This window comes from Mesoplodon mirus (assembly GCF_964341445.2).
Source record: "Mesoplodon mirus genome assembly, chromosome: 19".
Classification (NCBI taxonomy): domain Eukaryota; kingdom Metazoa; phylum Chordata; class Mammalia; order Artiodactyla; family Ziphiidae; genus Mesoplodon; species Mesoplodon mirus.
The window spans coordinates 64548674-64564777 of NC_138995.1; positions in this window are offsets into that span (position 1 = coordinate 64548674).

The following is a 16104-nucleotide window of genomic DNA, read 5'->3' on the forward strand; positions in this document are numbered from 1 at the left end:
AGTTGCTGAGTTATTTGTCATATTCTAGGTGTGGTTTGTTGAATCTCTGATACTGTTTAGTGATCACCTTTTCCTCGTATTTCCTGTACACAAGATATTGATGAGATGAGTGATTGAGATTTCGTCCCAGCAGATAGATTGTGATGGTGACTGTTGGGGAAATAACAACAAAATCTCCCAACCCACAGATCCTGTCCACAAAGGTGGTAGAGACAGAAAACACTTTGTTTGCAGTGCATGTTTTCTAACCTCACCAAGCAATCAATTCTGACATTATCTCCCTGGAGATAGCATGAGATCCCACAGGTGAAGGGCTCAGTCCCACAGGTCTTCCTCCACTGCAGATATCTTTCAAAAGTCCAGGTTGTTACCTCTGCTTCTGAGCGACTGGCTATAAATCAGAGGTTCCCATGACACCCTCCTGGACTTTCATTATTTTGCTAGAGCAGCTCACAGAACTCAGGGAAACAAGTACATAAATTTAATAGGCAGATGAAGAAGTATATAGGGCGAGTTCTGGAAGGGTCTGGAGCACAAGAGCATCTGTCCTCATGGAACTGATGTCTGTCACCCTCCCAGTACGTTTACAGACTTGGAAGCTCCTTAAATCTTGTTCAAGAGTTTGTATAGAACTTTAAACTCCAGCTCTCTCCTCACACCCCCCTTCCTGGAGGTCAGTGGGTGGGGCTATTTAGGACCCCCAACCTAAATCACCTCTTGAAGCATAAATTCAGTTGTGCTCAAAAGGGACCTCTTGGGACTTCCCTGGTGGTCCAGTAGTTAAGAATCCACCTTCTGGGCTTCTCTGATGGTGCAGTGGTTACGAATCCGCCTGCCATTGCAGGGGACACAGGTTCGAGCCCTGGTCCAGGAATATCCCACATGCCGCGGAGCGACTAAGCCCATGCACCACAACTACTGAGCCTGCGCTCTAGAGCCCACGTGCCTAGAGCCTGTGCTCTGCAGCAAGAGAAGCCACTGCAATGAGAAGCCCATGCACAGCAATGAAGAGTAGCCCCCGCTCGCCGCAACTAGAGAAAGCCTGCATGCAGCAAGACCCAATGCAGCCAAAAATAAATAAATAAAAATTAAAAAAAAAAAGAATCTGCCTTCCAATGCAGGGGACACGAGTTCAATCCCTGGTCTGGGAACTAAGATCCCAACTGCCGTGGGGCAACTAAGCCCACGTGCCACAACTACTTGAGCACGCAAGCCACAGCTAGAGAGCCCACGTGCTGCAACTACAACAACAGAAGGGACCTGTTATGAGTGAGGAAAGATATTCCTGTCACTCAGGAAATTGCAAGGGTTTTAGAAGCTCTGCCAGGATCTGGGAACAAAGGCCAGATAAATTTCTCATTATACCACATTATTGGGTCAGTATTAAAGCAGGATGTGATGTGCATCTGAAGCCATCTGCTAAGAAATTGCAAAGACAGAAAAATAACCGAAAAAACCTTACTCCCTTATATAGACAAGCACATAGAACCCATTATTTACATGTTTTCAAGATAAATATAACTAGTCTCCAAGTAAGAGGACTTGACAGCATTGTGAAAGAAGAAATAAAATGGAGTCGCTTAATGTCAAGGGGTTTTTAAACGGAGCTGAGAGGCCATTAAAGAAGTGGGTCTTACGCATGTCCTCACCAGGTGAAACATGAACTGGAATGGGCCAAACCACAAGTGTTTCAAGAACTCTGCAAAAGTACCTTGCTCCAGTAACATTTTTGCTTAGTGACACCTTTAGCAACCAAACATGCTTAGCCAAGACTAGCTTTCTGCCGCCAGCACCAATCAAAAGACTTTGAATTATGTAGACATTCCCCCTTTTGTCTTTAAAAACCCCTAGTAGGACACTATTTGGGTTGCTGCCCGAATCTGTGTATCCTGAGTTGCAATTCTTGGACCCCGATAAACACTTCTGCTTGACTTTGCCTCCACATTCTTTGGTTGGCAGCATCAGTTGTCACCGATGGTTTCTCCGAACTATACCTGGTGATTGGGGTGACCGTCTGTGTTAGCCAATTGGCTTTATCGAGAGGAAAGACAAACTACTTCGGGAAGTGTTTTCAAAGTGGAGCAAGGCACCCACCGAGGCTAGGCTCCTACCCTCCCTCGGGACCGGGAGATAGGTGAGCTAGCTCCCTTGATGTTTGCATTTCAAGAAGCTGGGTCTAAAGATGTTTCCATTTTAAAGAAATGGCTCCTAGGTTCTTAAGAAAGACGATTCTGGGTCATGAATCTGAAAAACAAAAAAGCCCAACTGACAAAAGTCCTATCTAGTATTCAAAGGGATGCATTTTAAAGAGATAAGGAAGTGCTTAGCAGTTCTCTAAGCTAAATGCTCTGACAAAAGACAATGGAGAATCTCCCCATTTTCAACAGGGAGAATTAAGCCTCATATTTAATTTGTATCAGGGAGAATTAAGCCTCATATTTAATTTGTATTTCACACATGGGGAAACAGTGTAATTGACATTACAGTGTAATAGATGTGGATTGAAACAGTGTAATAGACATGGATCTGCCTAACAAAATACCCTTCGCTAAAAAATCAGGGAGGCAGTCAGAGTCCAAATGGCATTTGGAATCCTCTTCATACCAAGTATAGAGAGAGGGCCATTGGTTAATCAGATTTTTATCTCTTTTTTGTCTTGAAAAAAGTATTACAGGACGCACTTAGGGAACTATGGCTTTATAAGCTTAAAACGTCCTCACTAGGGAATCCACCTAAACCCTGTCCCTCTTTGTCCTGTTTGTAGCCCTCTCTTCCATTCTTTTGCTTCCCTCTACAGTATTCTGAGTTGGCTGAAATACCTCAGTGTCCCTTGAGTTTGCAACTTCCTTGTGGAGGAGACACATTGCTGGATAATGGATGTTTAGCCTGGTCGTGTTCAAATCTCTGACACTGTCAAGACTTCTCAGATTCCAGATGGGAAAAGAAAAGTCTGTTAAATCATTCATTTTTCTCCTGTGCATACACAGTTCCACGGATTAGTCACTCCATCTTTTGATTGAGCCAAGGGTTGCAAAACATGGTTTGAAAAAGTCTGCTAGACCTGATTGAAATACATTTGGAGGTTAACAAAACTCAGTAAAAAAGGAAACAATGGGACTTCCCTGGTGGCACAGTGGTTAAGAATCTGCCTGCCAATGCAGGAGACACGGGTTCGAGCCCTGGTCCGGGAAGATACCACATGCCATGGAGCAACTAAGCCCATGTGCCACAACTACTGAGCCTGCACTCTAGAGCCCTCGAACCACAACTACTGAGCCCGCCACAACAACTGAAGCCTGTGTGCCTAGAGCCTGTGCTCCGCAACAAGAGAAGCCACCACAGTGAGAAGCCCGCGCACCGCAAGGAAGAGTAGCCCCTGCTTGCTGCAACTAGAGAAAGCCTGTGTGCAACGAAGACCCAACGCAGCCAAAAAATATATAAATAAATAAATTTTAAAAAGAAAAAAATACTTGTGAAAAGTACTTATTGATAATATCTGGGAAAAAATTGTCCTAACATAGGATGAAAGAAAGATAACCATTAATCTTCTAATGCTTTACAGAGGTTTGGCTCTTTTTATTTATTTATTTATCCTTTATTGACGTACAGTTAGTTTACAGTGTTGTGTGGTTCCGCTCTTTATATTGCTACATAAAATCTTGGTGAGGGCTTCCCTGGTGGCGCAGTGGTTGAGAGTCCACCTGCCGATGTAGGGGACACGGGTTCATGCCCCGGTCCGGGAGGATCCCTCATGCCGCGGAGCGGCTGAGCCCGTGAGCCATGGCCACTGAGCCTGTGCGTCCGGAGCCTGTGCTCCGCAACATGGGAGGCCCGTGTACCGCAAAAAAAAAAAAAAAAAAAAAAAAAAGTGTTTTTGAAGGAAAAATTGTTAAACTGTGATTTTGAATAATGGCCTTGACTTTTAGGTTACTAGATAAGATGAAGCAGGAGAGCCTCAGAGATTTGCTTTCAAGAGGCTTTAGACATTTGATTTGTGTATGTAGATGTTTACAAATTACATGTTTTTAAAATTTGTACAATGTCCTTATCAATTTGACTTTTTGAACAAATTAAATTGAATAATTTTATTTGTGAAATGGAATTACATCTTCTTGCTGATTTTATCACCATGTAAAAAATGTCATCACAATATTGTAGTTTAATAAGACCTAAGATTTAATTTCTAATGATTTCAAATTTATAAATTGCATACATTGGATTTATGGGTCAGCTAAGTTATTATTTCCACAAATTATTATTTCTTTTTCCTTGTTTGTTTTTCGGTCATGCCGCACAGCATGCGGGACCTTAGTTCCCCAACCAGGGATCAAACCCGTGCCCCCTGCACTGGAAGTGCGGAGTCCTAACCACTGTACCACCAGGGAAGTCTCTCTACAAATTATTCTGTCTCCTTAGTTCAGAGTCTGGACATGAAGTATCCTTTATTGTGTTTCAGCCCCTTCTGTCTTTCCTGAATGTTCACACAGCTTCCCAGCACCAACCCTTCACAGGCACTTCTCTCTCTCACTGGAATATTCTTCCCAACACTCAACATATAGTAAATTATTGCAGAATATTTTTTTCATACACAGAAATACATTCTCAAGGTATCTTTTCTTGAGCTTTCAGACTAGGTCAAGTCCAGTAGTTGTATTTTGTCATAGTCACCTAAATTTGATCTCCCAGCATTTACAGTAATTTAAGTTGTGTAATAATTTGTATAGATGTATGCTTAAAGACTGTGTCCTGGCTAAACTATCTTTTTTTTTTTTTAAACCAAAGCTAAGATACCACCAAGTGTAAAACAGACCATTATTTTATAGGCATTTCAGAAAGAAAAATGCTGTGATAAGGTGCCTTAATGATAGTTTTATATGATACAGGAGTCAGTCCTGGAGTCCTTTGTTACTTTCAAATTGCTTACATTCTGAAGGATTTGGCAACTTCTCCTGCTGTGATTTGCCACACTCAGTTGAAGCACTAGGACTAGGATGAAGCCTGTGAACTCAATATCACAACTGCTCAGCCACAAGTAAAAGATGCTATTCAGTATATGATATCTCCCAATTTTAGAGCTGTTAGAAGGGAGAAAAATGTGTGTCCTAAGATCATTGAAATATATCGCAATCCCTGCGAGGGCTGGAACTACTGGTCTAATTTAGGTAATTGAATTACCTAATAGTACTTGGCCCATAGTAGAGGCTTAGCCTTACCTAATGGATGAATGGACATATGAATATTTTGTAAAGAACAGAAACCGTCAGGTCTTGTGACAGATTTAGAGAAAATTACCTTTTGCCCCAGCAGAGGAAATAGAGCCTGGAGCCAGAGTTGTTGTTATTGATGAGCACAAAGGGAAAGCATTGGGGAAACGTCTCCACAAATGCAACAGTATTTATCAGACATACCCTTGGATTATCAAATAGCACCATGTAAAGAACCAAGATGAAGGAAAGCAAGTAGAAAGTGACAAAGGTGCACATCAGGACCAGGATGGTTTGGGTGGCTCTGGTCTCGGGAGAATCTGGGGCAGTGCTGGGTGCTGTGAATATATCATACTTGCCTCTTGTGCCTGTAGAAGATGCTCACTGTGGAGCCGTTAGACCAGGCCGTAAGGCCCAGACACACATCAGTGAACACATGTTATATTTTTATATTGTGACGAGAGAACAGTTATCCCTGAGAAGGGGGTGAACCAAAATATGTCACCCCAATTTGGCACATTGATTTTTTTTTCTTTTTTAATGTATTTTTGGCCATGCGGCGCGGCATGTGGAATCTTAATTCCCTGACCAGAGATCGAACCCGCACCCCCTGCAGTGGAAGCGAGGAGTCTTAACCACTGGACTACCAGGGAAGTCCTTACATTGATTATTTTGAGTTCAAGGCACTTAAGAAACAGCAGGCACAAGGACACTCTGACTCTTTTTCTTCCTTAAAGCAGGACATAGAACTCCCACGTGGATGTTGTCTTCCCTAGAGAAGAAGGAAAGAAGACATTCTTATCAACCCAGAGATGGCACCAGAGGAATCTGCAAACAATACCTTAGTCCATTAGTTTTCCTCCATATATTTCGCTTCCCACAGTTTGCCCCCTGTGGAAGCCTAAAACTGCTTTCCTCTCTCCTGTCATTTCTCTACGACTTTACTGTTCTTTGTTGAAGTTGCTATAAAAGCTGGAGTTCTGAGCCTCCATTTTGAGTTACTTCTGGTTTAGGTTTCTCCCACAGGGTGTGCACTGCACTCATTCATAAATTGCTTTTTTTTCTTTTCTTTTTTATAAATTTATTTATTTATTTATTTATGGCTGTGTTGGGTCTTCGTTGCTGTGTGAGGGCTTTCTCTAGTTGTGGTGAGCGGGGGCTACTCTTCATTGCGGTGCGCAGGCTTCTCGTTGCATAGCACAAGCTCTGGGCATGCAGGCTTCAGTAGTTGTGGCACGTGGACTCAGTAGTTGTGGCTTGCGGGCTCTAGAGCTCAGGCTCAGTAGGTGTTGTGCCCAAGCTTAGTTGCTCCACGGTATGTGGGAATCTTCCCGGACCAGGGCTTGAACCCGTGTCCCCTGCATTGGCAGGCAGATTCTTAACTACTGCGCCACCAGGGAAGCCCTTGTTTTTCTCTTCTTGATCCGTCTTTTTGTTACAGCCAAAAACTCAGAAGGTTCTAGAGGGAACATCATTTTCCTCTCTTACACATACTAAATATGGACATAAACTCCAAAATTCTTCCCCCACCCCAGTCTTAACCCCATTTGTGTCACACAGTCTGCAGACATGGACACCAACAAAAGATTTGGCAGCAGGCTCAGTTACTCTGCAAGTTTCCAAGCACTGCTTGAACCAAGAAATTACATGTAATTTGTAGTGTAAATACTTTGAAAGGTGGACAGTGTATGCTTTTAAATGCTAAAATTAACCCCTACCTTTCCTTTTTTTGAATTACAGCATGCACAACTACTGTCTTTTACAATTTTTATTCACCTCAAGAGGAAGAAAATATTTATATTTGCTGACCCCTGGTTTTCCACACTGCCAATGACTCTGATAGACCCAGGAACTCCCTTAGTCTGAGTCAGGGAGAGGGTGTTCTGTTTTGAATTGTGGTTTAAAGTATGTATCATATAGGGCTTCCTTGGTGGCGCAGTGGTTGAGAGTCCGCCTGCCGATGCAGGGGACACGGGTTCATGCCCTGGTCCGGGAAGATCCCACATGCTGCAGAGTGGCTGGGCCCATGAGCCATGGCCGCTGAGCCTGCGCGTCCGGAGCCTGTGCTCTGCAACGGGAGAGGCCACAACAGTGAGAGGCCCGCATACCGCAAAAAAAAAAAAAAAAAAAAAAGTATCATATAAAATTTATCATTTTGTTATTTGTAAGTGGCATTAAGTACATTCACATCCTCCTTGTGTAAACTCTTATTAGTTCAGTCTTTAAAACAACCCTTGGTGGGGGGGGGGGATTCCCTGGCGGTCCAGTGGTTAGGACTTGGTGCTTTCACTGCAGAGGGCCCAGGTTCAATCCCTCGTTGGGGAACTAAGATCCCAAAAGCTGCGCAGCCCAAAAACAAAACAGAAAGTAAAACAAAACAACCCTGGGATCAGAACTTAGAGTCACAGTTTGCCCAAAGAGAGCACCCGTCTTGATTCAGAGGTGCCATTTGTGGGGTTCAATCATGTTTATCCATCTTCTTTCTAGTGGTGAGGAGGTGGTGTGTGACATCCAAAAGTGGCTAGCTGGTAGCACTGTAAATTCAAAGTCCTACACACCAAATCTGCCGTACACATCCAGAAATCTTTTAGGTTCATGTGCTGGAGACCCCGGCATCTATAACTAATCTTCTCCATGTTTTTCTAACCTTCACTTTCCCTCTTTACGCCTGGTATCTTCCCTGATCGTTCACAGAGAAATTAGATCCCAAACAGCAAGAGTCATCTTCCCACCACATAAGAAAGGAATATGCATGGGCCTGCACCCATCTTATACTTCAGCCTCCCCAACCCCGTCATTTCAGAAAAATGTCCTTCTTTCTGTCAAAAGCCAAACGTGAGGTAAAAGACACAAATGTAGGAGGAACTAGTCTTGTTTTGAGCTAGACACTTAAAAAAAAAAAAAAATATATATATATATACACACACCCACACACGCACCACCATAAACAGCGGAAACCTGTACGTGGACATTAACAGTGGCTTTTTTCATAACTGCCAGGACTGGGAGGCAACCGAGATGTCACTCAGGAGTTGAATGGACACAGATGGGTACATTCATAAAAAGGAATTATTTGGTGCTAAAAAGAAGTGAGCGAGCTATGGAACAGTGAGGCGACGGGAGGAGAACCTTAAATGCATATTACTCACTGAAAGAAGGCAATCTGAAGAGGTTACATACCTTATGGTTCCAACTATGTATGACATTACAGAAAAGGCAAAAGTTTGGAGAGGGTAGAGAGATCAGTGTGTTGCAAGGCGTTGTAGGGGGTCGGGGGTTGCGAGTGGGGTGAATAGGGGGAGCACAGGGTTTTTAAGATGGAAGCTATTCTCTATGATACTATAATGGTGAGATAGATTGGTCAAAACCCACAAAATGTACATCGAGTGAACCCTAATGCATGTAGACTCAACACACTGATGCGGAATGTTGATAGGATGGTAGAGAAGGGGAAGGCTCTGAGGTCCCTTTCTCTCTCTCATTTGTGGGGGTGGTGGGAATCAGCGATGGCAGAGGAGGGGGCATATTGGAACAAGCTGTACTCCAGTTGTGCTGTGAACCCAAACTGCTCTTTAAGAAAACAGAAAACAATAAAGAGTTGAACTTTTGTGAACACTTGCCTGTTTAACATATAACCTTTCAATATCTTCACCTGACATCTGCTCTTTATTTCACTGTATACACAGTTTCCCACCAGATGACTCCAAATACTGCTCTCTTTTGCCATGGACACCAATGACTTCTTTGGTGAACATCTAATGCTCACTTTCCATTTACCATCTTACTGGACATTCTAATAGCTGTAGGGAAGGAAAAATTCTCTTCCCTCTTTTTTAGGGTCTCTGACTGGGCCTAAGGTTGAAACTGACAAAAGACAGATTAATAGAGCACACACATTTTATTAAATGTTTACATGTACATGGGAGCTTTCATGAGAGATCGAAGACCCGAAGATGTGACAAGAACAGGAAGCTTTTAGACAAAGAATCAATTTGTGAAGATTTGACAAGACAAAGGGGTTTGGGCTGTGGGTAGTTCACGGTGAAGAAGTGAACTAGGAAGATAGGCATGAGATTAGTAAGGTTTTGTTGGTACAAACTGCTCAGTCCCCAATTCTCCCACTCATATTTCCTGTCTCTGGTGATTAAGAATGTCTTCCTCCTGGTACAGGGAGGGTACCTTTCACATGGGAGTTTTATCTCCTGCTCTCAGGAAGAAAAAGGAGTGTCAGAGCATCCTTCCTGCATCTGCTGTGTCATAAGTGCCTGGAATTCAAAATAATTGATGTGCCAAACAGTGGGTGATATTTTGGGGTGACATGTCCTGGTTTCCTTCAGAGCAGTTCAGGTAAGTGGCTCACTAATCTTGGTTTCTTGGAATACTGTTATCTCTGGCTCCTGACAACAAGAGGTTTCTCATTTCACTACTGCCTTTCTTGATGCTCCTCCACAGCACTGTTTACCGCCATAGGCTCCTCTGCCTGGGTGTTAAAACTTGAAGTGCATCTGTTGCTCCACGCTGGGCCCTACAGTCTATTACCGATATGATTAAAAAAATAAATAACCTCTGAGTGGTCTAGTCCATTTCTAAGGCATTAAGAACTCTATGTTTATAAACCCCAGATTTCAACTCTTTCCAGAATTAGATATACAACCATCTAGTTGGTTTTCTGACTTGGATGCCTCACAGAAATGACATATTAAAAGTGGTCCAACCCTAAAATCTTGTTCTGCTTCTTCTTTACCCTGGCCACGCCCCAGACTTCCCCCCGTCTGAATGGATTGTACCACTGTTCACGTAGTGACTCTTTTCCAAACTCCAGAAGCGCTTCCTCATCCTGTATGTCCCCATGTCATAGACAACCCATTGCCCAGTCCTGTCCATTCTTCCTTCGCTATGTATATCCAAACACTTCTATTTCCACGACTACCCCTGCCAGCAACCATTTCTGTAACCAGTCACTCCTTGAAGGAATCCGTGTTGTTTCCAGTTTGGGGCTCTGATGAACAGAGGTGCTGAGACCATTCAAGTCTAGGATTTTTCATTTTTCATGAAGTGTTGTCTGGCGGGGGAATAGGTGGGGTCCTCCAGACCACCCTCCGATTTGATGCTTCGCTCCCTAGAAGGACTCACAGGACCCCACAAAGCTGACTTCCTGGAGCTCAAACTGATACCGCGTGGCCCAAGGCCCCTGCCATAAATCACACTGTTAGCCTCAACTATCCAAGTCCCCAACTAAATAAGGACATTCATCAGGCATTCCAAGGGCTTCCCAGGAGCCAGCCAAGGCCCAACGTTTCTTTGGAATGTGCTGGTTCTGAATATTCTAGACCTTCTGAGTCAATCCTTTACTTGACAATCTTTTTATTTGACTGGGGGTTGAGTTTCTGGATTGTACAGTACTTGCAAAGGTTTTTGTTTTTTGTTATTTGTGTGTTTGGAAGCTGACACAGTGTTTTCCACAGTGGCTGTACCACTTTACATTACCACCAGTGATGGGTGAATGACTGGGTTTCTCCTCAACCTCATCAGTATTTTATTACCATTCTGTATGTTGTTTAAGGCATTCTGATGGATGTGTCCAGGTATCTCGCTATGATTTTCACTTGCATTCCCAGGAAATGCCTCATATCTTTTTACGCACTTATTTGCCATCCAATCGTATCTCTTCCTCTTGGGTGAAATGCCTGTTCTGTGTTTTGTCTATTTTGTATTTGGATTTTTTTAAAAAAGATAATAGTTTTGAGAGTTCTTTCATATTCATATCTGATGTGTGGTTTGCTCATGTTTTCACCCTGCTTCAGTCCTTGGTCCTTTCATCCTCTTCAGAAGGTGTTTCACAGCCTAGGGTTTAAATTTTGAAAACTTCCAATGTCTCTATTTCTTTTTATGGATCACACTTCTGGTGTCAGATTTTAAAATATCTTTGCCTGACCCTAGATCCCCATTTTTTTTTCTTGGAATTTTTTCCTCTTAAGTGTGTTCTAGTGTTAAATTTTACATTAACGGGAGTGACCCTTTTTTTTTTTTTTCCGGTACGCGGGCCTCTCACTGTTGTGGCCTCTCCCGTTGTGGAGCACAGGCTCTGGACGCTCAGGCTCAGCGGCCATGGCTCACGGGCCCAGCTGCTCTGCGGCATGTGGGATCTTTCCGGACCGGGGCACGAACCCGTGTCCCCTGCATCGGCAGGCGGACTCTCAACCACTGTGCCACCAGGGAAGCCCGAGTGACCCATTTTGAATTTGTTTGTACGAGGTGTGAAGTTAAGGTGTTTAGGTTAAGGTTTTTTTGTTTGCTTGCTTGCTTTTGTGTTTTGCTGTGGATGTCCGATTGCCCATACCATAGAGAAGCCATTTTTTTCTCCAGTGAATTGCTTTTGCACATTTGCCAAAAATCACTTGGGCTTAGGCATATTTGTTTGACTCTCTGTTGTGTTCCATTGATCAACGTGTCTAACTGCAAACATCACATGGTCTCTATCAGCTCTATAAATAAGCCTTAAATTATGGGCAACGTTATTCTTGGATTTTGAAATTGCTGTAGCGATTCTAGTTTCTTTGCCTGTCTATCTATCTTTTAAAATATAAATACATGTACTTAAAAAAAAACACAAAAAACCAAACCAAAGGAAATTCTGCACCTTAAAAAAATTTTTCATGGAACAGTTAACCATCAACATTAACCTCACTTCAAACACACACAGTCTCTCTCTTTCATACTGTTGTATTGTACAGATATGCTGGAAGTTTATTTAGTAAAAGGCTATTAATCCTCCCTTATTTTTTATGGTAAGTAATGATGAAATCAGTATTCTTATCACTCCATGTACATCAGCACCAGTGTTCTCCACATCCATTTTTTGTCTTTGAACTTTGTTATGGTCGATGCAGAGACAGATTTTGTTTAAACTTCTATGTGGTCAAGTTATAAATTATTTCCTTCATGTCTTCTGGGCTTTTTTTTTTTTTTTGCTTTAGAAAGACCTCTGCTCAAAATGATAGAATTAAAATATCCGGGCAGTCCCTGGCAGTCCTGTGATTAGGACTCGGCACTTTTACTGCCAAGGACGCGGGTTCATCCCCCTGATCCGGGAACTAAGATCGCAAAGCCACACGGCTCAGCCAAAAAAAAAATTTCACCCGTTGTTCTTCATGAATCTTTGTATGGTTTTAGGTGTACACTGCCTGCTGCAAAATTTTTCTGAGTCCTCCTGGGAACTCGCTGGTGCCATTCTGGGCAGCCCGAGTGACGGTCCCTGGCTGAGAGATGTGCTCCGAGGTAGGCCGGGACTAGGTCCAGCACCCCAGGGGGCCGGCGATGCGCCCTCGTCGGTCCGGGATCCGGATCCGTCCTGCTGACGTTAGCGCCGGTTGTCGGGCGCCATTTGGCAGCCACGTTTATATTCTCCCTTCCTTTCCGGAGCTCGGGCAACGTCTTCAGGGGATGGGATTCGGCCGCGGTGCCCGAAGCGGAGTTCCGGGAGCCCGGCGGGACTGGCGGGATCGTCCCGGTCGTGCCGGGCGGGCGCGCCTCGTGCTTTCTCCGGAGGTTGTACCTGCAGCTTCATGGCGGAAGAGGCCGCGGCCGCCCGGCCAGAACGACCAGCCTCCGCCGGGGCTCCTCCGGCCGCCGAGGGGAGCTGGACCCGAGTGACGGTCCCGGGCTGAGAGATGCGCTCCAAGGTAAGCCGGGACTAGGTCCAGCACCCCAGGGGGCCGGCGGTGCGCCCTCATCGGTCCGGGATCCGGATCCGTCCTGCTGACGTTAGCGCCGGTTGTCGGGCGCCATTTGGCAGCCACGTTTATGTTCTCTTCCCTTCTGGAGCTCGGGCAACGTCTTCAGGGGATGGGATTCGGTCGCGGTGCCCGAAGCGGAGTTCCGGGAGCCCGGCGGGACTGGCGGGATCGTCCCGGTCGTGCCGGGCGGGCGCGCCTCGTGCTTTCTCCGGAGGTTGTACCTGCAGCTTCATGGGGGAAGAGGCCGCGGCCGCCCGGCCAGAACGACCAGCCTCCGCCGGGGCTCCAACGGCTGCCGAGGGGAACTGGACCCGCGTGACGGTCCAGTTCTGAGAGATGCGCTCCGAGGTAGGTCAGGACTAGGTCCAGCACCCCAGGGGGCCGGCGATGCGCCCTCGTCGGTCCGGGATCCGGATCCGTCCTGCTGACGTTAGCGCCGGTTGTCGGGCGCCATTTGGCAGCCACGTTTATATTCTCCCTTCCTTTCCGGAGCTCGGGCAACGTCTTCAGGGGATGGGATTCGGCCGCGGTGCCCGAAGCGGAGTTCCGGGAGCCCGGTGGGACTGGCGGGATCGTGCCGGGCGGGCGCGCCTCGTGCTTTCTCCGGAGGTTGTACCTGCAGCTTCATGGGGGAAGAGGCCGCGGCCGCCCGGCCAGAACGACCAGCCTCCGCCGGGGCTCCTCCGGCCGCCGAGGGGAGCTGGACCCGAGTGACGGTCCCGGGCTGAGAGATGCGCTCCAAGGTAAGCCGGGACTAGGTCCAGCACCCCAGGGGGCCGGCGGTGCGCCCTCGTCGGTCCGGGATCCGGATCCGTCCCGCTGACGTTAGTGCCGGTTGTCGGGCGCCATTTGGCAGCCACGTTTATGTTCTCTCTTCCCCTCTGGAGCTCGGGCAACGTCTTCAGGGGATGGGATTCGGCCGCGGTGCCCGAAGCGGAGTTCCGGGGGACTGGCGGGATCTTCCCGGGCGGGCGCGCATCGTGCTTTCTCCGGAGGTTGTACCTGCAGATCATGGGGAAGAGGCCGCGGCCACCCGTCCAGAACGACCAGCCCCTGCCGGGGCTCCGGCTGCCGAGGGGAGCTGGAGCCGGGTCTCCAGGCTCTGGAGGTGGGAACCGGGCCAGACCAAGCTGTGCGGGGAGGCCCATGGTGGGCCCCATGGTCTGGTCAGTGGGCTCGCGTGAGGTTCCGGTAGGTGGACTCCGCCCCACCTCTCCCTCCCGCAGCCAGGACACTGCGGCCGGCCGGCAGTGTGTGCTCTGCGCCGCGGGTGAGGCGGGAAATCGTGGGCGACTGTGGGCTGGTCGGCTGGTTCCTAAGGTCGTGCTGCACACCCTGGCTTCAAACCCTATGGCTCCTTAGAGGTCTCCTCGCGCCTCCTGACCCGCACCCTCTGGGGTTGTGCGGGGGTGGGGGTTCCCCACCAGCAAAGTTTGTCTGACTCTTGGCGGTGGGGGGTCCCTCTGCTGGTGCAGTTATGAATAACGCCGCTAACTGCGAGAATTCACGTGAATTGTGGGATCTGGTGGACACTCACAGCTTGAACTCACTCGTGGGCCCGGCTTTCTCCTGGAGCTATGCGTCTCTGAGTGTTGCTTGACGATCTGTTGCTGTGGGGGCGTACCTCCCGGGTGCGCGGCTGGCGGTGCTCTCACAGGGCCTATTCCACCACCTCTGGTTAAGGGGGCATCTCTCTCTTCCCCTTGGCAATTCGCTCCTTTCTGCGTTCGGTTCGTAAACTGGGCTCCCTATTGTGTGCTTCCCTTTGACAGGATGTGCTCTCAAAGTACTACGACGCCAGCCAAAAATATAACTCTTTTCTCCAAAGGTCTGAATCCTTGCAGTGGAATAGTCTCTTATCTGTGGCCCAGTGACATCTCTGACCTGCACTGGCCTTATTTTCCTTGTACAGTTGAAAGTATATTCTGGCCTCAGGCATGTTACCATGGTGTTTCCTCCCACCCCCCAAATCTCATGCCCTCACCTTAATCAAATGTGGATTTGGAACATCCTTTATTACCCATGATGCTTTTTTAAAAAAATAAATTTATTTTATTTATTTTTGGCTGTGTGTTGGATCTTTGTTGTTTTGCTCGGGCTTTCTCTAGTTGTGGTGAGTGTGGGCTACTTTTCCTTGCAGTGCACGGGCTTCTCATTGCTGTAGCTTCTCTCACTGTGGAGCCAGGGGGGTGGCCTGTAAGTGCACAGGCTTCAGTAGGTGTTGGCACATGGGTGCAGTAGTTGTGGTGCATGGGCTTAGTTGCTCTGTGGCAGGTGGGATCTTCCCGGACCAGGGATTGAACCTCTCTCCCCTGCATTGGCAGGCAGATTCTCAACCACTGTGTCACCAGGGAAGCCCTACCCATGAGGCTTTCTTCTCCCCCAAACTTTAATTTAGAACCCAATTCCCTGCACTTGTTACTCTAAATCAGCATTTCTCCTTAGAAACTTTCATCCTATTAACAATTTTATTAATTTTCATAATTAAAATTATTTTTTAGAATAATGTTGTGGCACACACAGTAAGGATTTCCAAGTAGGTGTGTTCAAAAGTGACAAATAACGTGAGTGCTTTGATATGCATTTCCCCCATTTTGGGCCAGTTTCATGAAGCTGGCTTTTTTCTTATTCTCCCTACTGTGAAAGAAAATTTGAGGGCTGACAAATTCAACACAGCCAGTGTGGGGTTTACTTCTCAGATCTCAACATCTTTTGATGACTCTTCCCTGACACCAAGTAGTTTTCAGGGATTTAGATGTTTTCTCCTAGCTAATCCTGGCTGATTTAAGTCCATCTATCAAATCCCCAGGGCACTTTTTAAAGCAAACATATAAAAACGTATGTTTTTTTCCCCCTAGTACTTTCCCAATCCCTTCCTCCTCATTCAAAGATATCACTGGATGGAGTTGGAGTAAACTGTGATGCAGGTGGACTCTGCACCACCAGGGAGGCCCGCCCCTATGTTTTTATGTAGTATTCTATTCCACTTTACCACTACAGTTAAAGTCTTGCAAAAGTCAGGGCTCAAATATTTCCCTTGGTGTACTTATTGTGCTTTACAAAAAATTACTTACAGGTTGTGATTCTTTTTCTGCTTATAGTTGTGGGGTGCTCTGGGGGGGTACTTTTTGACAGGTTTTTTCATTCCTTTCAAGTCACTTTGA